The sequence below is a fragment of the Nuphar pumila genome, chromosome 10 (assembly GCF_984573655.1).
Source record: "Nuphar pumila chromosome 10, dmNupPumi1.hap1.1, whole genome shotgun sequence".
In the NCBI taxonomy this organism is placed as follows: domain Eukaryota; kingdom Viridiplantae; phylum Streptophyta; class Magnoliopsida; order Nymphaeales; family Nymphaeaceae; genus Nuphar; species Nuphar pumila.
Genome location: NC_143258.1, coordinates 86589055 through 86611985, shown reverse-complemented (window position 1 = coordinate 86611985; position 22931 = coordinate 86589055). Strand labels below are relative to the sequence as shown.

General features: G+C 37.1%; 1 pseudogene across 1 annotated transcript; it reads right to left on the bottom strand.

Moving 5' to 3' along the window:
• Positions 1 to 1446: 1446 nt before the first annotated feature.
• LOC149827186 (26S proteasome non-ATPase regulatory subunit 2 homolog A-like) lies at positions 1447 to 19859 on the bottom strand (annotated as a pseudogene). Its single transcript, XR_016434657.1, has 15 exons — positions 19755 to 19859; positions 19507 to 19607; positions 17020 to 17140; positions 16837 to 16896; positions 16323 to 16390; positions 16155 to 16197; positions 13005 to 13070; positions 12759 to 12797; positions 12542 to 12674; positions 12288 to 12322; positions 8662 to 8775; positions 8452 to 8537; positions 7962 to 8070; positions 7658 to 7836; positions 1447 to 1971 (listed from the first exon to the last, which is right to left on the bottom strand). The product of XR_016434657.1 is annotated as a 26S proteasome non-ATPase regulatory subunit 2 homolog A-like (transcript).
• Between the last annotated feature and the right edge of the window lie 3072 nt (positions 19860 to 22931).

Sequence of the window (22931 nt, the reverse complement as noted above, 5' to 3'; positions counted from 1 at the left end):
GTTCTGCTAAAGCCCGGGTCCATCTATCTGGTTTGGAGTCGGTCCCAGTCCAAATTGAATAGCTGAGCCTAAACACAGTTCAAATGGTTAAACTGACCTGCTGTCTTTTCAAATGTTGAATGGACTTGAAAAAAGGCAGCAAATGTGACAAGCAAGGTATTTGCGTTGCAGTACTAGCATGTGTCTGTGTGTGCATATGCGTGCATGAGAGCAAGTGAGACAACATGCATGTGTATACGTTCGTACACGCATAAATATGTAGTGACTCATGAATCCAAGAGGATGAAGATAATCATTCTTTTAATAAAGAGTTTTTGGCCTGAAAATTTTACTCTGTATTTCTTGGTCCTGTCTTCGTAAGGTCTTTAATATATAAATCTGAATTGCCTTTCATCTCAAAAAACATTCTTATAATAATGACAACATCCTTCGGCTTGCTTCCTAGGACCTCCGAACCACCAGGAGATCTTCAAGCACTGGATCTGGTGTTTGGTCCATTGATAGAATATATATATATATATATATATATATATATATATATATATATATATATAGAGAGAGAGAGAGAGAGAGAGAGAGAGAGAGAGAGAGAGAGAGAGAGAGATCCTAAACCAGGGCTATGGGCTAGTTAGAGGAATGAAAGACAAAAAGATTTCAAATTACCATATTTAAAAGGGCTAAAACCACGTACCTGAATGATAACCCCAAAGTTCTCTTAAAAAAATAACAATAATGACCCCAAAATAACCAAGGATGGTAATGTTCTATACAAGTTTTTTTGACAGGCAAGACTTGGCGGTATTCAAACTAGGATACCTCAGTTACTATAGTGCAACTTTATCATCATGTCATCTCATTCCATACCTGCTTCTTAATTTCAACTTATAGCAAATTTCTGAATTTTGGAAGTTTCGAGTATTTTGTGGTGCGGCTAATTTAAAAGATATATAGCTTCACATCAGACAGTACCAGTTATGCCTGAAGCATGTCCTAGGCATTGGAGGTAGGCTGGGTCACCATAAGCCATTGTGATTAATATGACTATTTAGGACGTGCCTCAAACTAGATTTCTAATTGCATTTTTCTCATGTAGCCAAGCTAGAGGTTGGGCCCGAAGCGATTCAAACATATATCCCCTTGGTTAAAACAGTGCAACTCTAACCATCCACCTACCCTATTCGACCCCTGTTTAACTTCACCTTCAGGAATATCTACAAAGAGGAAAGGTTGTATCTTCTCCATTAAAACGGCAGACCCAAGCTTACTGCATGCATGGCTAATTGGCTATAAACTGAGACCAGGCTTGGATCAGGAGTGAACGGTCAGAAAATGATATCTCTTGAATGTAAACACATAGTCTACATCTGGTCATAATGAATAGGATCAGGGAGAGTTCAGCACCTTGATGAATGCATTTCATTTCAGTCTTGCCAGTCTTACAATATGTGGCTCATTTCTGATGCCCATCTTTTTTTCTTAAAACAGAAACTCATTGCAATGATACAACTTTTAGCACAATTAAAAAAATGTACCAAATCTTTAAGTCACTCCTGCTACAAAGGAAAACCAAATGAGAGAAGAAAAGGATATTACAACAGCTAGCAAAATATAGGGATTTTGAGATCATCCTATGGTTGAAACAAAAAACTTAAGCAAAATATTTTACATTGTGTGAGTAATCAATCAGAACTTCCGTGAGAGGATCAAACACCACATCAAAACACAGTCACAGGTTGCGGAAAAGGGGTTCACCTTTCCCTGAAATAGGTGACTGTCATTTCATATGAATGCATATCTTAAACCTGTCAGCAAGCACCACGCTGCTCTAACGAAGGGAGATCTTTGAGGAGATATGCTGCTGCTACTGCAAACTGGTTCTAGATGGCAATTCATGCATGTTATTGCTCAACATATTCAGGGTTCTCTTTTAAGATCACAAAACCTTCAAGAACAGATGAAAGAGGAATATACCTGCAAAAGAATAACCACCAAATGCTTAATATTCTGCAACATTGGCAAAACCAAAGTTACACAAAATGCAATTTGCAAGATTACGTTGGTAGGAGAAATACAAGCAATAATCACTGGGTAGAAGCTTATAGTATGATTAATAGCCCACTGCAGATGATCTTATGCCCATTATGAATTACAGAACTAGGGAAGATGATGTTAAAATATTATGTCTCTTTTAACTGTAAACTGAAATACCCATCAGGGGTATTTCAGTCTTTTTACTCAATAGGTGTCAGCCACCCTAATGGGCACATTTTTACTTTTTCTTTTTTTATTTACTTTTGCCTTTTACACCTTTTTCTTTTTACACTTTTTTTCTTTTTCTTTTTGACTGTTGTGAAAGGGACAGCTCCATATAGCTGTTGGAGCTGCCCCAACAGTCACAAATGTGACCGTTGGGTGCAGCTCCAACAGTCATATTGAACTGCACCCTATGGCTTCTTTTTGCATTATAAATAGGCCTTAGTGGCCCTTGTAAACATATCTTTTTTTTGTGAGAGCATATGCAATATCAATGCTTTTGTAAAGCCCTTCTTGGGAACTTATGAACTGAAGTTCATTTTGTTTCATGCTTTTGTGCATGTGTATCCGTGCACTTAGATTTTCACATGGTATCAGAGCAAGGTTGTTTGGAGAAAGAAATTGGTGTGATTCTTCTCAATATCAAGTGCCTCGGAAAACGTGCCTTCAACTTTTTGGTGATTGGAGTGGAGACACTTCTTCATTCAATATTTTAGAAGATTACTACAACAAGAAAGATTTAAAATCTTATTGTGGTACGTATTTTTTTATTTCTTCTTTTCTCTCTAATGGGTGAGAAAGACTCTCATTTTTCTCTTGGTTTCAAGCTAAATGGCTCAAATTATCACGTGTGGGCCGGAAATATGGAAGCTCACATCAAAGGGAAAGGGATTTGGGGTTACATTCAAGGCTCGATTCCGAAACCAAAGCCTAAAATTACTTTGGTTAAAGAAGGGGAAATCAAAATCCTTGAGGGAGATGAAAGAACTAATGCTCTTGAGGAATATAGTAGGAAACATGAGGAATGGGAAATGAAGAATTTCAAGATCTTGTCTTCGATTTTCTCTTCCGTTGAGACAAGGATTAATGCCAACATTATAAAGTTTAAAAGGGCTTCTCAAGCGTGGGAGTATCTTGAGAAGATGTATACTTCTAGGGACTTGTCCCATAAGTATTATCTTCAAAGGAGAGCGTTAACTCTTGTTCAAGGTGATATGTCTATAAGAGAGTATTTTGCGAAACTCTCTTCAATTTGAGATGAGCTTGCCATGCTTGAACCCAAGTGGAGTGGAGAAGCCATAGAGCTTCGTCATAAGCAATTAGAAGAAGACCGATTCTTTAATTTTTTGAATGAGCTAAGGCCCGAGTTTGAGCAAATAAGATCTTCTCTCCTATCCTCTTTTACCTCTCCCTCTCTTGAAAATGTCTTAACTAAATTAAGTAGAGAGGAAACCCGTATGAGCATTAGCAAGCAAAATCCTAGTGTGCTTGCAATGTCCACAAATCAAGAAGAATGTGATGGTGTTAATGTCGTTTCTAGACCTAGTAACAATTTAAGAACATATAGACCCCCTCATTTTAAGAATCAAAATCAAGGTAATCAAGGAGGAAGAAGAGATTATAGCAAAATCTCGTGTCACTTTTGCAAAGAACCGGGTCATATCAAACCGGTTTGCCTAAAATGGAAGAAACTTCTAGCAATGGCAACTACATCTCAACCATCCAAAGAGGAATCTTCAAAAGAAGCTCTATCTCTCAATCAAATTGTGGAGGTTCTTCAACCTCTTCTAAAGGGAGCTATTTCCGGTGGCGCCGTATCCACCTCTTCTCCTCCAGGTAAAACTTCTTGGCTCTTAGATTCGGGTGCATCCTTTCATATGACCCCAAACATTTCATTTATTTCCGAGTATTCTAAAAATGTGTCACCTTCTTTTGTTTCGACCGCGGATGGTACTTCTCTCGAAATTAAGGGAATTGGAAATTTTAAAACCCAAAACTTCTTTATTCCAAAAATTTGACTTATACCAAAATTAAATTTAAACTTGCTTTTCGTTTCTCAACTCACGGACCTTGGGTGTAACATTCAATTCTCATCTAGTAAATGTTTAATACAGGATTACCGATCCGGAAGATTGATTGGGGAAGGCTCTAGGAAAGGAGACTTGTACTATGTGGACTTTCTTCAAATTCCTAAAAACACCTTTTGTAATGTGGCCCAACATAAAGACATAAATGTTTGGCACAAAAAACTTGGTCATCCCAACATTACCAAGTTATCCTATCTACATTTTGTTAAAGATCTTTGTAAAAATATTTTCTCTTGTAATGATTGTATTCTTGGAAAAATGAGAAGTATACCTTTTGAACCAAGAACTATGTTTAGTACTAAACCTTTTGAAATTATTCCCTCGGATGTTTGGGGACCGGCACCTGTCATATCCAAAAGTGGTTTTGCTTACTATGTGATTTTTGTGGATGATTTCTTACGATATTGTTGGATATATTTTCTCAAACATAAGCATGAAGTTTTTTCATGTTTTAAAACATATCATATGATGATCAAAAATCAATTTAATAGTAATTTAAAGATATTTAGGACTGATTCTGGAGGTGAATATCTCTCTAATGAGTTTAAGAAATATCTTGAGGATTGTGGCATTGTCCATCAAAGATCGTGTCCTAAGACCCCGCAACAAAATGGTTTGGCCGAAAGAAGCATAGGCATATCATTGAAACCACTAGAACCCTTCTCACTTCCCAAAATATTCCTAAAAATTTTTGGGCCAAAGCGGCTCTTGCTTCCGTCTATCTTATCAACCGACTTCCATCCAAAAATTTAGATAAAATTTCTCCATTTGAGATTCTATATGAAAAAGAACCCGATTATAATAGGTTGAGAGTTTTTGGTTGTAAGTGCTTTGTTCTTACCGATAAAAATGATAAACTCTCACCAAAAGCCATTTCTTGTGCTTTCCTTGGTTATTCGGAAACTCAAAAAGGTTTTCGATGTTATGACTCTAAGAATGATAAATTATATGTTTCAAGGAATGTAACTTTTTTGAAAAATGATAGTGGTTTTGAAAAAAATGAATCTCATTTAGAAAATGTCGATTACTCCTTTCTTTTTTACCTTTTATCTAAGGATGATGATATCTCTAGTGATGATGAATCAACATATAATAGTGAAAATGAAATGGTTGTGATCAACAATAACTCTAACCCTTCTACCCCCTCAAGAAGAAAATGTATCTAGAGAACCCATCACTTATTCTCATAGAGATAGAAGCACCTTTAGGAGTGCTATTGAACTATATAGTGAACCTAGTGAGACTATTTCCACTCATGATTCTCATCCTAGGAGAACTGAAAGAACTAGAAGGACTCCCTCTAGATTCATATCTTTTGATTCTTTCTCTCCTAAATATCGAGCTTGTTTGAGTGCCATTCACTCTTATTTTGAACCAAAAAAATTTGGAGAAGCCCAACAATGTACTGAATGGAGAGAAGCCATGAAGAGTGAACTCAAAGCTCTTAAGAAAGCTAACACTTGGGAATTTTAATCTCTTCCCAATGGCAAGAAAACTATAGGATGTTGATGGGTGTTCAAGGTCAAGACTAAGAGTGATGGTTCTCTTGAAAGGTATAAGGCTCGTCTTGTAGCTAAAGGGTACAGTCAAGAATATGGGATTGACTATGAAGAGACATTTGCTCCAATAGCTCGTATGGTTACTGTCAGATGTCTTATCACCATTGCTTCAATTCGAAAATGGAATATTTACCAAATGGATGCCAAAAATGCTTTTTTAAATGGAGATCTTAATGAAGAAGTTTACATGGATGCTCCACCTGGTATGGAAATCCCTAAAAATAAAGTTCTTCGTCTTCGTAAAGCTCTTTATGGACTGAAACAAGCACTCAAGGCTTGGCACGATAGGTTTAACAATGTAATGACTGAAAATGGTTTCACTTCATGCTATATTGACACTGCATTGTTTGTTAAGAAATCTGATGCAGAGATTGTTATATTATTGTTATATGTTGATGATATGTTAATAACAGGTGATGATATCAAAGGAATCAAGAGCATTAAATCTATTTTGACTTCAAGATTTGAAATGTCAGACTTAGGATTTCTGACATATTTTTTGGGAATTGAGGTTGCCTATTCTCAGAGAGGCTATTTTTTGTCTCAAACTAAACTTGCTTGTGAGATTCTTGATAGATCAGGAATCACAAATGACAAGGTCTGCGAAACTCCTGAAATAGTAGGTTCAAAGATGAAGATTGATGATGGATTCTCCTAAAAGATCTCACACCTTACCGGCAACTGGTTGGATCCCTAACGTATCTCAGCATTACCAGACCTGATATTTCTCATGTAGTACATGTTGCTAGTCAATTTCAACATGCACCTACTACAGTCCATATAAGCGCCATCCTTCGTATCATCAGATACATAAAGGGTACAGTAAACAAGGGAGTATTTCTATCTTCTACGTCTGAATTAAGTTTAATTGCTTATACTGACTCTGATTGGGGAGGTGACACAAATAACCGTCACTCTACCACTCGTTTCTATATTTTTTAGGTGAATCATTAATCTCTTGAAGATGCAAGAAGCAGCAAAAAGTATCGCTTTCATCCACCGAAGCTGAGTATAGAGCCATGGCATCTACTACCATGGAGATTGTTTGGATTCGCAACTTGTTGGAAGATATGAATATTCAAGTTCAAGGGCCCACAAAATTATGTTGTGATAATAAAAGTGCAATCTACATTGCCAAAAATCACACATTTTATGAGCGCACAAAGATATCGAGATGGACTGCCACTATGTTCGTGAAGAATATTTAAGAAAAACCATTGACCTTCCTTATGTTACATCAGAATATCAACCGGCAGACTTCTTCATCAAGGCGTTGTGTTCTCCAAGATTTAACTTCCTTCTTGGCAAACTTTCGGTCGTGACACCCTAAGTTTGAAGGGGAGTGTTAAAATATTATGTCTCTTTTAACTGTAAACTGAAATACCCATCAGGGGTATTTCAGTCTTTTTACTCAATAGGTGCCAGCCACCCTAATGGGCACATTTTTATTTTTTCTTTTTTTATTTACTTTTGCCTTTTACACCTTTTTCTTTTTACACTTTTTTTCTTTTTCTTTTTTTTGACTGTTGTGAAAGGGACAGCTCCATATAGCTGTTGGAGCTGCCCCAACAGTCACAAATGTGACCGTTGGGTGCAGCTCCAACAGTCATATTGAGCTGCACCCTGTGGCTTCTTTTTGCATTATAAATAGGCCTTAGCGGCCCTTGTAAACATATCTTTTTTTTTGTGAGAGCATATGCAATATCAATGCTTTTGTAAAGCCCCTCTTGGGAACTTATGAATTGAAGTTCATTTTGTTTCATGCTTTTGTGCATGTGTATCCGTGAACTTAGATTTTCACAGATGAAGCCTAGCCTTAGCTCAGGGGCAACAGCAGCCTCAGATAAGTGTCAGATTGGAGACACTTGAATCATCAGTGGATAATTAAGCACACCAAACACGGGTTTAAATCTGAGCAAATAGGGCAATAATTGAACAATGCAGAAAGAAGCAGAAAATTTGCTTCAGAATCCTTACTTCTCTGTTGCCAATTCTGCTCTGTCACCAGCAGCTAGCAGTACAGGCGTTGAATGTGTCTGGAATCCTGTAATCGTCTTTGGTCGACCTGCCTGACCTACTACATCAACAGCCTGCCCCACACGGACTGGCACTGAAAGGGGCTTCAGATGCTCATCAACTGTCATCAACATTCGTGGCTGAAACAGAGATAAGCAGAAAGCAAATCTTAGAGCTTGGTTACCAACCTGTGAAATCATTCATCCAACAAACAAAAGAAAAAGTATAATTAAGTCAGTAATAAGAATAAAGTAGTAGTCCGAACCTGCATCGCCAAAACAAGATAATACAGAACATAATGGTATTTCCCCAGAATGATGGATTTCATATCAAGACAGGCATGGAGAAGAGTTATTATTCCAGCAATTGCAGAGCTGTACAAGGAACCAATTATTAAAGTGAGAGCTCAACGAATTATCAAAAATAATATAATACAAAGCTGTAAATTATCATTAAGGACTACTTCAGTAAGGATTTCAAATTTTGTGATTTCTCTCTGCATGGAAAAACTCTTCATTTTGCCAAATAAGAACAAATAAACGAGACAAAGTCCCCCAAACATTGGCAGGAAACTTGAGAAGAAATGAATCTTCCACGGAAAGAAAACATGACTCCAACAAGTTGCAGAACCAATGGAAAAAATGTGAGGATATTTGGGTGAAAAGTGACATTCTTCAAAGATGGGCCAAATGACAAATTCAATAAATTGACTTGTCAGGGCTCTTTGCTAATATGGAATAAGGAGACATGCTTACTGAGAGAGTAAAGATCGATCAGAATGGTAAGGAGCAAGCGTCAGTAAACCCTTCCCCAGGTGTACAAGACCTTGAGCAATGCGCACCTAGACATGGTAAAAAAAGATATAATACCTTAAAGAAACTTTGACCATAATAATAATGATAATAGCAGCAGCAACCAAAGTTTGAAATTCTCTTGCAAAGCAAACAAAAAGGTGAAAAGCATACACAGAACAGGAGGCTAGCCTCTTTGTAGTAATAACTTGAAAGGTTACGAAGCATCCCCGCAATGCGGGCATTGTTAGTTCCTGCACCTATTAAACCTTAAGATATGATGGCAGCCTGTAACATTGACAAAGTAGTTAAGATATAAGGTAGCTTGAAAAAATGAGAAATTTAAACAACTGATAACATTGAGGCACATGATTGACTAGTATATAGAATTATGATCAAATAGACACAAAAGAAATGTTGTTTAGTTATACACTGCCGGTCCCAAGCCCGGATAAAGGAGGAGGGTTGCGGTAGCACAGTGACAGCCAGCATAAAAACTTAGTCATACCCTATGAATATGAACCAATATGAGAATTTTATTGGGGTGTTCCCTACTGAGAGACGTGTTGTACTCTATAAGCCCGGAGGCAGTGATAAATGGGCAAGGGTTGCTAGGTCGTCGCCCGAAAGCGACGCATCACACCGACGCCCGGGTGTGGTGTCAAATAGGCAAGGGTTCCCTAAACGGGTGGGCGTAAAGAAGTTAGACCAAGACCATAAAATTAGGTTAGCCACTTGAAACATAGGGTCTTTAACTAGTAAGTTGGTAGAGTTAGTAGATGTTATGTGTAGGAGAAAGATTGATATTTTATGTCTACAAGAGACCAAATGGGTAGGTGAGAAAACAAAAGTGATAAAACCTTGGGGATATAAGATTTTGTATACAAGAATAAATAGAAATAGGAATGGAGTAGGGATTGTTATGAGTCGTCAGTTTATAGATAATGTAATTGAGGTTCGTAGGAAGGGTAATAGGATTTTACTTATTAAATTAGTATTAGGTACGAATATTATTAATATTATTAGTGTTTATGCACCTCAAGTAGGTTTAGATGATTCCATTAAGCGTCAATTTTGAGAAGATTTAGATGGAGTGATATAAGGGATATCTTATGGAGAAAAGCTTTTCATCGGCGGTGACCTTAATGGACATGTAGGCATTAGTAGGGATGGATTTGAGAGTATCCATGGAGGCTATGGTATAGGAGAAAGAAACAAAAGTGGAGAAAGGATTTTAAATTTTGGCTTGTCCTATAATATGATCTTAGAAAACACTTGGTTTAGAAAGAGGGAGTCTCACCTAGTAACATTTAAAAGTGGGGTTAATACGAGTCAGATAGATTTTTTCCTACTTAGAAAGAGAGATAGGGGTTTTTGCATCGATTATAAGGTTATACCGAGAGAAAGTGTAGCTACACAACATAGAGTCTTAATTTTAGATCTTAGAATTAGACAATGCCGCAAAAGGGATAGACATAAGATAGATCCTAGAATTAAGTGGTGGGCACTAAAAGGAGCTAAACAAGGAATGTTTGTAGAGCAGGTAATTAAGGAAGCTGATTGGTATCTCGAGGAGGATTCAGAATCAATGTGGAATAAGATAGTGGGTGGCATGAGAAAGGTGACTAAGGAGGTATTGGGTGAGTCTAAAGGCGGTGCACCGCTAGGTAAGGATACATCATGGTGGAACGAGGATGTCAAATTAGTTATTAAGGTTAAAAGAGAGTGTTATAGAAATCTAAGTAAGAGTCGTGATAGTGAGAATTTGGAGAAGTATATGACAGCAAAGAAGGAAGCTAAAAAAGTAGTTGGAAACGCGAGGGATAAGGTATATAAGGAGGTTTATGACAAGTTGGATACCAAAGAGAGCGAGAAGGATATTTATAGGCTTGCAAAGATGAGAGATAGGAGATCAAGAGATTTGGGTATGGTTAGATGTATCAAAGATGAAACGCAAAGGGTTTTAGTCAAAGATGAGGAGATTAAGGAGAGATGGAAAGATTATTTTGATAAGCTATTTAATGATAGTCATGCTCAAGATCTTGGAGACTTCTCCATTCTTTTTCATGAGATAAATCGTGACTTCATGCGCAAGATTCAAAAGAAAGAAATTGCAGTGGCTTTGAAGAAAATGAAATCAAGAAGAGCAGTTGGCCCAGATGGTATACCTATCGAGGCTTGGAAATGCTTGGGAGATAAAGGTTTAGAATGGTTGACAAATCTTTTTAACTTGATTTGGCGAACAAATAAGATGCCTAATGAGTGGAGGAAGAGTACTTTGGTGCCTTTATATAAGAATAAGGGTGATATACAAGATTGCACAAACTATCGTGGTATAAAACTCATGAGTCATACTATAAAACTTTGGGAGAGGGTGATTGAGTCTAGGTTGAGGAAGGTTGTCATGATATCGGATAATCAATTTGGTTTTATGCCTAGAAGATCAACTATGAAAGCTATACATCTTCTTAGACAACTTATTGAAAGATATAGAGAGAGGAACAAAGATTTGCATATGGTTTTTATTGATTTAGAGAAGGCATACGATAGAGTACCTAGGGACGTTCTCTAGTGGACAATGATGAAGAAAGGTGTTTCTCTCAAGTACATTAGTATAATTAAAGATATGTATGAAGGAGTAGTAACCAATGTCTGCACTTGTGGAGGGGTGACAACCAATTTTCCGATAACGGTTGGGTTACATCAAGGATCTGCTTTAAGTCCTTTCCTATTTGCGATAGTGATGGATGAGCTTACGAGATCAATTCAAGAAAATGTACCGTGGTGTATGTTGTTTGCTGATGATATTGTTTTGATTGATGAGTCTAGAGCTGGGGTTAATGCTAAGTTAGAATTATGGAGACAGACATTGGAAGCTAGAGGTTTTAAGTTGAGTAAGAGTAAGACTGAATATATGGAATGTCGGTTTAGTAAGCAACGAAGTAGTGATGGGAGTGTAGTGAAGCTTGGTGAGCAAGAAATACCAGTGAATGATTATTTCAAATATTTGGGATCCATCATTCAAAAGTATGGAGAAATTGATGGAGATGTAAATCATAGGATAAAGGTTGGGTGGATGAAATGGAAAAGTGCAACTGGAGTGTTGTGCGATCGTAGAATGTCATTGCGGTTGAAGAGAAAGTTTTATAGGACGACTATTAGACCCGCTTTACTATATGGTACGGAATGTTGGGCTGCCAAGAGACATCATATTCAAAAAATGAGTGTAGCTGAGATGCGGATGCTTACATGGATGTGTGGAAATACAATAAAAGATAAGATTCAGAACGAGGAGATACGTAAGAAGGTAGGTGTTGCACCCATTGAAAATAAGATGCGAGAGAATCGTTTACGGTGGTTTGGACATATTCGGCGAAGGCCTAATGATGCTCCAGTTAAAAGGTTGGAGAAATGGGAAAATATATTAGTTAAAAGAGGTCGGGGTAGGCCTAGGAAGACTTGGATGGAGATGATAGGAAAGGATATGAATGCTTTGAACCTCACCGAGGACATGGCATTGGATAAAAATGATTGGAGGAAAAGGATTCATGTGGAAGACCCAAAATGAATTTCTTTTTTGGTTCATATCGCTGACCCCAATTGTTTTGGGATGAAGGCGTAGTTGTTGTTGTTGTTGTAGTCTTGTATTTCTCAAAGGCTGCTGCACAGCACTCGAAGCAAGGTCATATGCCATCATCCAACATGTTCATGCTGAACCTGTGCATGAGTCTATGTCGCACCAAAACTAGATTTTAATGCAAAATTGATTCTTCTGATGGTTGAACTTCCAATTGGCTAACCAGGACAATATCTGGAGAACCCATCTCAAGAAAGACTACAAAGACATTCAATTATACAATAGGATAGACAACTTTGAGGAACAGTGGGCCATAAGGCAGTTGTCCAGTGTCTTCAACACCAAAATGACTAAACTTCATCCAAGAACATTGTACATGTGCACCCAAATCAACCTCAAGAAGCAAAACTTCATATGTGAAAAAATCATGAAATATGGAAAAAGTCAATCTCACTGTTTGCTGAGAAGATTACCAACAATAGTACCAAATATGGAAAGCCAACCTTGAAAATAGGATAAGCACATACCTAGCAAAGCTTGTAAGGTACAAGCATGTTCTTTTGTAGTTTGTTGAATCAATATGTTCAACTAACAAATCCAGGTCTTCAACCTGGAGGCATGAAAGTCTACGTTAGTAACATTTCAAAGCCCCATTCATCACGAAAGCAAATAGGAAACATGCCAGAAAGGATACCTCCATTAAAAGATCAACAGCTTCAGGTTCTGCATTGTGCTGCATCATGTTCAAAAGAAGAGAACATATAAGAATCAAGCAAAATATGCTGGACATAAGAAATAGTAATGACATGTATATGTGATGAATGTAATCTACCTATGACAAAGTTACACTGAAAACATCCATAGTTACAGACAAATCATACAGCATAAAAGGTGCAAATCTCCTTCACACAGTACTATATAATCATTAAGAGAACAATACCTTCACATGAAAAGCCACTATTTGTTGAACCAGTTCCATCAGATCATCTATTGGAGCTTCCTCAACCTGCTTAACAAAGAAAACATTATTGGATGAATCCTTTAATCATCAACATTTGATATTTCAATCACAAGAACAGCGACCTTCACATGAAAAGGTTGGCATTTTATATTTTTTCCTTTATGTTTAAAACATTTTTGGTTGAGCATTTTGAAAAATTTAAGTTTTTTTTTCTTATTTAAAGATTGTTTATATTTTTATTTTAAATAATAAAATTCTTTTGTGGGTTACTAACTGATGCCTAGGCTACGTCACATGGACACTTATCATGCACATCTTGTATCGACACAACACAACACTTCATAGACATGGTCAAACCCATTTCACACATAGTCGACACTATGCCATTAACTTTATCTTTTTTTTTTATGATCTTATTTACTAATTTCATATTCACTAGAGTTCTTTTTCTTTTAAAATTTGTCATCAATTTCATTACATTTTAATTTTAACTTAATTTCATTATTTGATGTTCCTAACTATAGTGATTTAGAATTGTTTCATACACACACATACAAACATCTATGTGTGCATACGGCTGTATACCTGTGTCCTAATTTTTTATAATTATCGTATTGTACCAGCATATTTGCATCATGCCCCGCTCCTGCATCCGTTCCAGTGTCACCTATATCGGTGATATTTTGAAAATATCACTTTAATATCGGCTATTTCAAGGTAGCCGATAATATCTGGAATATCTTGCGATATTTTCAAAATATCACCAGATGTCAAAATATCATGATATGATCACGATATTTTTGGGAAAAACTCTTTTTTAATAATTTAAGTTTGTATTTCCTATTTTTTTGTTTTTTATATTTTAAAACTTTTGAAACTTGTTTCTTTATATTTTTGAAAGAAAAATAATGCAAAACCTATTCTTTTCTTATCTTTTTGGTTATTATTTGTATTTTTTTCAATTTTTTAAACTCCCAAGATTTTCCTGAGATTTTTCCGAGAAATAAAAACTTTTGAAAATCTCTCCAAGAAGAACCCTCACCAAGAAATTACCTTGAATGATATAGGTGACTATGGGCTACCTAACGCTTTTAAATACAAAGATCTCAGGACTTGTATAATATAGGAAGGAACCTGACTCCACATCTTTAGAATTCATGATTTCTTCAAAAGTGTCTTTCTCATTTAAGGAATAGAAGATTCTGAGGACTCACCTAGCTGCCCTAAAATCATGTTATATAGATATAAAGCTCTAGGGGAAAACAAATTAGGGTTAGGTAGATTGATACAAGAATGAGGTCTGATTTCATCTAATCTACCCCTTCGGATGGCCTATTGTATGCAGTCCCGCTATAAAAACAGTTGATTTTTCATGCAAACAGTTGATTTTTTCATGCATCACTTCTATAACTTCTTGCCTTTAGCATAAATCTGTGATATTCTTTGATGAATGAATATGATACTACCATTTCAAGATCCAACCTGACTCAACCAGATATGGAACTGGCCAGGTTGGTGACAATGGCTTGCACCCAACATTACAAAAATCCAACCTGATCAGAACCCATTACAGATGCAACTGGACATACATCCATACAGTTTAAACTCTAAGCATACTGATATAATTCAAATTGGACTGCTTGGGTCCAAACCCCAAAGCTGACTCAGATTTGGGTTCAAACCAAAGTTACCGGAAGCTTCTTAGATAAGTGGGAAGCCCGTTTCCCCAAAACTCACTTCGGAAGCGTGATACTCCGCGCTTCCGAAACTTGATGGGAATCGCGATTCTCCCATGCTTCTCTTATGCTTTTCACACACTTCATCTATTCATTTTATATGTTTTCTCACTCTGTTTTTCATGTTTTTATGTGTTTTCTCTCACTCTTCTCACTCACTTCCATGTGCTTTCTCTAAATTGACAATCATCATTTTTAATTTTTTGTTAAAAATTTATTTTTAATTTTTTGTTAAAAATTTATTTTTTACAGTAAGAAATCATGAAATTTAAGAATAGTCACTTTTATTTTAGTTTTTATTTGTGTTTCATTTTTATTTTCATTCAATTCTTATAATGCTTTTTTTTATTCCTTGCTTCCCGCTTCCTATACATTTTAAAATGCATCCCTTCTCGCTTCCGCTTCCGCTTCCTAGTCTGGCAACCTTGGTTCAAACCTGAACCGCACCCAGCCCTACCAACCTACACCCATAGAAACAATGGAAGCATTCACATGGTGGGATATCACAACAATGTGGTACACTTAGCTAAAGAAGATCTTGATGAAAGTTCATATTCATTGTAGGATTCAATATGCATGTATTTCTCTGGTAGAGTAAAATGCCAAGAGAAGCCTCATGTAAAATTGCTATTATGCTTTTAACTTAGCTACCATGAATTATATTACGCAATTAAACTTCTATTACATATTTTTCACAAGCTGACTGAAATACTTTACCGACAAAATATCATGGCATGAAATAAGAGCATAAACCATTTTTTTTATTGTATGAGCTTGAAAGCACACTATTCATTCTTCACATATACTAAGGAATCAGTACAACAACTACTACGCCTTCATCCCAAAACAATTGGGGTCGGCGATATGAACCAACAAAGAAAATCATTCTGGGTCTTCCACATGAATCCTTCTCCTCCAATCATTTCTATCCAATGCCATGTCCTCGGTGAGGTTCAAAGCATTCATATCCTTTCCTATCATCTCCATCCAAGTCTTCCTAGGCCTACCCCGACCTCTTTTAACTAATATATTTTCCCATTTCTCCATCCTTCTAACTGGAGCATCATTAGGCCTTCGCCGAATATGTCCAAACCACCGTAAACGATTCTCTCATCTTATTTTCAATGGGTGCAACGCCTACCTTCTTACGTATCTCCTCGTTCTGAATCTTATCTTTTATTGTATTTCCACACATCCATCTAAGCATACGCATCTCCGCTACACTCATTTTTTGAATATGATGTCTCACGGCAGCCCAACATTCCGTACCATATAGTAAAGCGGGCCTAAGGAATCAGTAATCAAGAAAAACTTTAGAACATCTTCAACCAGCATATGGCCTGAAATCAGAAAGGTTCATCATCTAGAAAAAGTTTAAAAGAGGAAACCATACCTGGCGCTTTGTGAACTCATGTGAGATTTCTCCAGCTAGGTTCCTAACCCATAAAACAACATGAGAAAATATTTTAATTCCTACTTAATAAAAGCAAAGAATAGTTTGTTTGTCTGACTGGTTTCAGCATCAATAACAAACACACTTGTTGCATGTTGATATGTGTACCTTACATATTCATGTCCCCACGAACCAATATCACCCTCTGACCCCAACAGCCTATATTTTAAGCTCTCCTGAGAAAAACCCAAAGGAATCAATGGAACCAATATATTGGAGAGAACAATTAAAACAAGGGAATTAAAAAAGACAAAAACAAGAAACTAAGATAATCGTGTTGTATGTTAAATTTCAACACAACATGAAGGAATGGCAGCAACATCAACAATTAAACCAGACAGAAAATATATGTAAGCATAAAAAATAAACTAATAGTAAGAACTCTGTTCAATGAACTCCTAAGCCCATTCAGATGTATCTTTTGAAAATCACATCATATGATGAGAGTGTGTGGACATCAGTCCAGTTTTCTATGTAATTGGATGAGTGACAGGGTGGTTATTGAACTCGCGTGAAAAAAGAATTTCACTAGAAAAATGCTCCTGAAGATAAATACAGCCATCCATGAGATAATTCAATCTAGTGACAGACAAACACAAAATTCAGCAATAACTGCAGATACCTGTTCTCCTTCAGCAGACATAGTCAAGGCCAAAACAGAAAGTATATCCGCGAGATATTTCTGCAAATGAAGACAAGAAAGTGAGCACATGTAATATCTACTACAAAGTGTTAATACGGACAAAATCAGACTATGTTCTATATAAATATGAAGTTTTGATATGGACAAAATGAGACTGCCTACCTTGAGATCTGTATCTGCCATGGTCTCATAGTAAGCTTTTAATGTCCCATAATGAGGACGAAGAAATTTTAAAGGCTTAGGGACCGAGGTCATGGAACTTGTTGATGTACGGATTTCTTGCCTGCATGCAACACAGATAATAGTGAACTCAGTCAGGAAGCAACAGCCATCCATTCGGAAGCTGGTACCATTAAAGTAAGACATGTCATAACAAAAATATGGCCATGAATCATGATTATTTTCAACCAAAACATGACAGCAAAACGATAATAAAAACAACAAGATGCACCAACTAGCTACTAAAACCGCTCCTATTGACCTTGAGAAAAGGCCAGCTATTATTGCTGTGATATAAACATGGATTAAGGATGCAGAGATGCTTGGTAAGACTGCACCTAAAGTAAAATGGATCCATACTACTGGTGCCATCAGCAAAATCAACCAGATTAAGACTTGCACCTATTCCAATCTTAGGAATTGATCAGTTGGGTCACTCCTCAAGTTGGAGGAGCACAGTGGATCCATTATGGGACACCAGCAATAACCTAGCACTAGGGATGCAACAGTTTGGATTTCGGATCCCAATATACACTGGGAAGTCGGATCAGTTCGGATCCGGGACAGCCAAATTTTGCAAATTCCCTTTCCTGAATCCAACTCGTTTGCAACCTACCTAGCACCTCAACCTCAATTTAGGTCAGAGCCTCTTCACACAAATACTTTAATTGACCCATCCTGAACAGAAAATGTGAAAAACAGAGTCTAGATTGATGTGGTGTAGCACTTTACTCGTTCACTATCATGCTCTTACAGCTAGTGATTGCACTGTGTGCGGAACAGAAGCATGCTCTAGGCCACAAATCTAGCATAGGCTGCTTCTCCAGTGTTGCTGAGATTGTATTTGGTAAAGGTGCAGGAATCTTAATGTGAACACTTGCTCAAGAGTTACGTGGGGGTTGTATAGGGAAACATGAACTTTCTGATGGTATCTTGCTGGTGATGCTTTCATTTTTATCTAATTATGACAGTTATCGATCAAGAATCCCTTTGTCATTCTCTGTGAAGCCGATAATGGAGAAGAATTATGAATATTGTGTATGGTTTCCATTTCTATCCTCTTCTGAAATGTTACCAACTAATGTTGTAATTATGGCCATAATGATGGTTGTGGGCTATGTTGGTGGTTTTGAAGAATGTGAGTTATTGATTCTCACGCATTGTAACCCATCAAACATGGCAAACCGTTGGGGAAAAATAAGATCAAGACAACAAGCGGGAAGATCAGTGGATAAGTGTACTTTGGTGGGACTTGCCTTGTTCTTTGCACTGGTTTGGTTGGATTTAGGAGCACAAGCCTAGATAATGGTGATTCATGGATAAGTTTCAGCACTCGTGAGGACATAGAATAAGGTCCAGGGTAAGCATTCTTGCTTCGGTTTGGTTGAACTAGGTGTAAGAGGCTAGGTCAGAAAGTCAAATAGACATTCACCTGTGGACAATGGATTGGTTCATAAAGAGGCATCTGGTTAGTTTCAGGCCAAGTATACAACTGAGAGTAAAGTGCCCAATCACTACATGGACAATTGAGTACTACTGTTGGCTCTTGTTTTGTTTTAACTTTTAATGCCTTCTGAACTGCTCTATGTACCAAGTGCACGGCCTATTCTAAGAGACGATCTTGCAAAACGCAATTTTTAGGATCATATTCCACCATGGGCTCTAAAATAGCAAAATCCTACTACCAGGAAGACAACAAAATGGTCAACCATTTTGCCTCCTTTCTACTAACTAGAGTTTTGCCCTTCATGGTAACAATTTGGCACAACTACTTTTGGATAGCAAGAACCTACAACCAGAACTTCGAAAATTTTGGGGATCCTTGAAGATACAGTAATATTAGGAGGGAGAGAGAGAGGCCAATTTCCCAACAAAAATATGGCAACAATGTAAGCTATTGGATCTAAATGCATTTTAGGGCAAGTTTGAGAAATGGATCTGCGTTGTGCAATTTATGCCTTTAAGAAACCCAGGAAACAACCATTGCACTACGGATACTAAAAGGCAGTTAATTATAAAACAAAAGGCAGCACCATCCTGTTTCTAATCTTCTGTCAGAATTTCCTCCATGAACACCGTGGAACAAGCACATATCTGGCATACAACACAACGACACGAAAACAAATCAAAAACTCCAAACACAAAACCCGTAAAAGAAAAACGCCACTCAAGCAAACTCCTATCTTTTCTCAACAATGCAGAACAGCGGTAATTAATAAATTCCCATCTTTTTTTTCCTCAATGAACGTCAACCACCAACAGGAAAAAAAAACACGCATTATCCGAAAACCACCAAACAAGCAACACCAAGAACTAAACCTCAACGCAAACCCAACCACCAAACTCAAAAAAAGCAAAACTCAACCCTAGAAAAGCACAAAGGGCCACAAGAGAAAAACCTAGAATTACTCTCAAAAAACATCCTCATACCTCATACTCTCCAGGGCAAGCTTCTGCACGCCAGGGTCAGAATCCTGAACCCTTTCTACGTAGAGCTCGAGCTGCTGCTTCAGCGCCAAATCCTCATCAGACTGTCGATTGAACGTGAAAACAGAAACAAAATCAACAACGACCCACAATCAATTCGAAATCGATCGAATCGGTACAAAGAAATGGAAAGAAATCAAATCTTTTTGGGAAGCAAGAACGGTTCACTAGGGTTTCTTCTTCTCCATTACCAAATCTTCCTCCTCCTTCTCTTCTTTCTTCTTCTTGGGGTCCTTAGACGGGACCTTAACAGACGCCTGATCAGCATTGACGCTCTGGTTGGGTTCGGGCGCCATTGATCCTAGGAAGAGAGGGAGAGAAATACAAGAATATCAGAATTTTTAAAGGTCGGATTTATCGGATAATATCGGGTTAGTAACGAGATATTATCAAAGTAAAACAGCGATATTGTTAAAACATTGGACATATTTCTTACGTAGTTTTTAACGGTATGATCTTGTCAAAATTAGGGCAGAGTGATCCGTTGCCATGTCCGTTTCACACTGCAAGGTGCCCTTAGCCTGTCGAGATCCAATTTTGCACGTTGAGTAGTAGGATCTGTCTGATATCAGACCGAATCCGAATAGTTGAATTTGGTAAGTCAAGACCGTATTCGATTGTAATCGGACGAGGATATGGCTACGATTTTCTGCTACCGAGTCTGATGAATATCCGGATTTGACACATATTTGAGTCAGTTTACATCTAAAAAAGCAGGTTTCGTATGAGCTTCTCAGCATCTGAACCCAAATCAGAATTCAAATCCATTTAGCCAACATCCCGTTAGTCATATATGTATTGGCTAGATTTAAGGTGTCAACTGGTAGGGTTTGGTTCGGATCCAGGTCATGAGACCAAACCCAAACCTGATTTGAGATGATAGTACTGTGTCCAGACTCAAGTCCAATCTGACCCACCATAAGAAAAACCATACCCAGATCCTGTAAAGATTACATGAACCAGACCTGGTAAAATAATATTTTTTTTATCTTGGTTACATTGAAAATTTGTGGAACTTAGTTGAAACTGGGGTCGGGCCCAGGTCTGGTATGAAATTTTACAAATCATACTTGGCTCCATATACCAATAGAACCTTTTGTGTCTGGCCCGGATTCTAATCGGCCCTTCTTATTTATCACCAAACCTTGACCCTGACCCTGTAGGGTTTGAAATGGGTTGCGTCCAGGTCAAACCCTACTCACTTACACTGCTAGCAACATCTGAGCTCAATCTGATCCCTTTACATTTTTCTGATCCCACTGGTGGGAGAGACCCCATATTATACCAGCATCTCCGGTCATTATATTCTCAGTCCGCCTAAATTCGGTATCCTGTCATATCCTGTCATGAAATTTATGAAAGGAAGGGTATTTTTGTTAAGCTAAACATTTAACTCACCTTTAAGTGGTTGAGGGCAATGGCAATTGGCAAGTAGGGGTGTCAACAGGTCAAGTTTGGTTCTGACCCAGGTGAAACCAGACTTGGACCCGGTTTTGGGGTTATCAGGTCTGGAATCGGGCTTGATTGGGTCCACTATAAGAAAAAACATACCTAAACCCGATAGGAACTATATGAACCAGACCCGGACCATACTTGATAAAACCATATTTTTTATCAATTTTACATTAAAAATTTGTGGGTCTTAATCAGAACTCGGGTCAGATCAGGTCCAGGTCTGGTATAAAATTTCACAAACTATACGCGGTCCATATATTAATCAGACCTTCGTGTCCTAACCCAGGTCCTAATTGGGTCTTATTATTTATCACTATACCCAGATCCTATAGGATTTGGTTCGGGTTGGGTCTAGGTAAACCCGACCGGTTGACACCCATAATGGTAAAGTCCTTGTTTGATCATTGTTCTAGAAATTTAAGTCTCTCGCAATAAAGGTTTTCTTAAAGAAACACTATTAGGCACATGGGCCCAATAAAATCTCATTTATATTTGATCATTGTTCTAGAAATTTAAGTCTCTCTCAATATAGGTTTTCTTAGAGAAACACAATTAGGCACATGGGCGCAATAAAATATCATTTATATTTGATCATTGTTCTAGAAATTTAAGTCTCTCTCAATAAAGGTTTTCTTAAAGAAACACAATTAGGCACATGGGCCCAATAAAATATCATTTATATTTGATCATTGCTCTAGAAATTTAAGTCTCTCTCAATAAAGGTTTTCTTAAAGAAACACAATTAGGCACATGGGCCCAATAAAATCTCATTTATATTATGGTACCATTTAACTGGCCTTTCCATGGCATTAATTCCAGTAACTTGAGTTGTTAACTTTGGGAGGTAAAAAGCTCTACACCACTATGAGAAATGTTTTTCTTCAAAAAAATTTAAAAACGATGTGAGAATTGGTATCGTGTGTCTTGGATTTTTACTTTTTTTATTTTGATGTTAATTACTACTTTGGTTCAGATTTTTGCAGGGTTATTTTATTTATGTTGTTCATTTAATTTCACCATCTAGTTGACAATTAATCATTCAGTTTGGGTGTTGTTTGTAGGGCTGTTAGTTTTTCCTAGTTGTCGATTCAGACTCTGAAACGAATCACTAATTTTTAACCAGCAGATGACATGTGTAAATAAAAATATCAAAAAAATAGTAAACAATATTGTAAATCTTTTTTAAAAATATTAAAAATAAACCGATCCGCTTGTGGTGAATGAGTTTAGGACGATATGAATCAACTTAAATTGACCTACTTGTGATGATGCTAACACCACTGATCTACATAACTTGTCACCTCAAGGGTTTTACCAACCAGAGGCCAATCATTGTGCAGCCAGTGATGGGTTTTTTCTCTTTGTTTATTTCTCACATTATATGCAGTGTCACTGTATGGTGAATCTTCAGCCTTGAACATTAAAAGTAGAGGAATAATAAATCAATGAGGTCAAGATTAAGTCCACGAAAACGAGCCAATCTAGACTTCGAAATAAGCATAAGAGACCCAGTTTCTGAAACTGTGAAAAGAACACCTAAAAAAAGACCGTAGGATGCCTAAAAAACAAAATGAATAGTCTGCTAACACAACAACATCAGAAGAAGATCTCGATGCCCTAATCCTGAGTATTGACAGCCTCATTGAATCATGAATCTTAGATTCTAGACCATCACTTTACTCAACCTCATATAGAGAAGGTATGAAAAATTATCTTAGAGGTGATTAACCTTTGAATATTGTGGAAAATGATGATATTCGAATTAAAACTGCTAGGTAATTTCTAAAAGTTGTATAACGTCAAGTATGTTTCAGGTTTAAAAAAAAAAATTAATCTCTACAGGACAACTTGATGATGAAGGGTATGCTACAATCTTTGAGGGTGGATATTGAAAATTCGTCAAAGGTGTTATA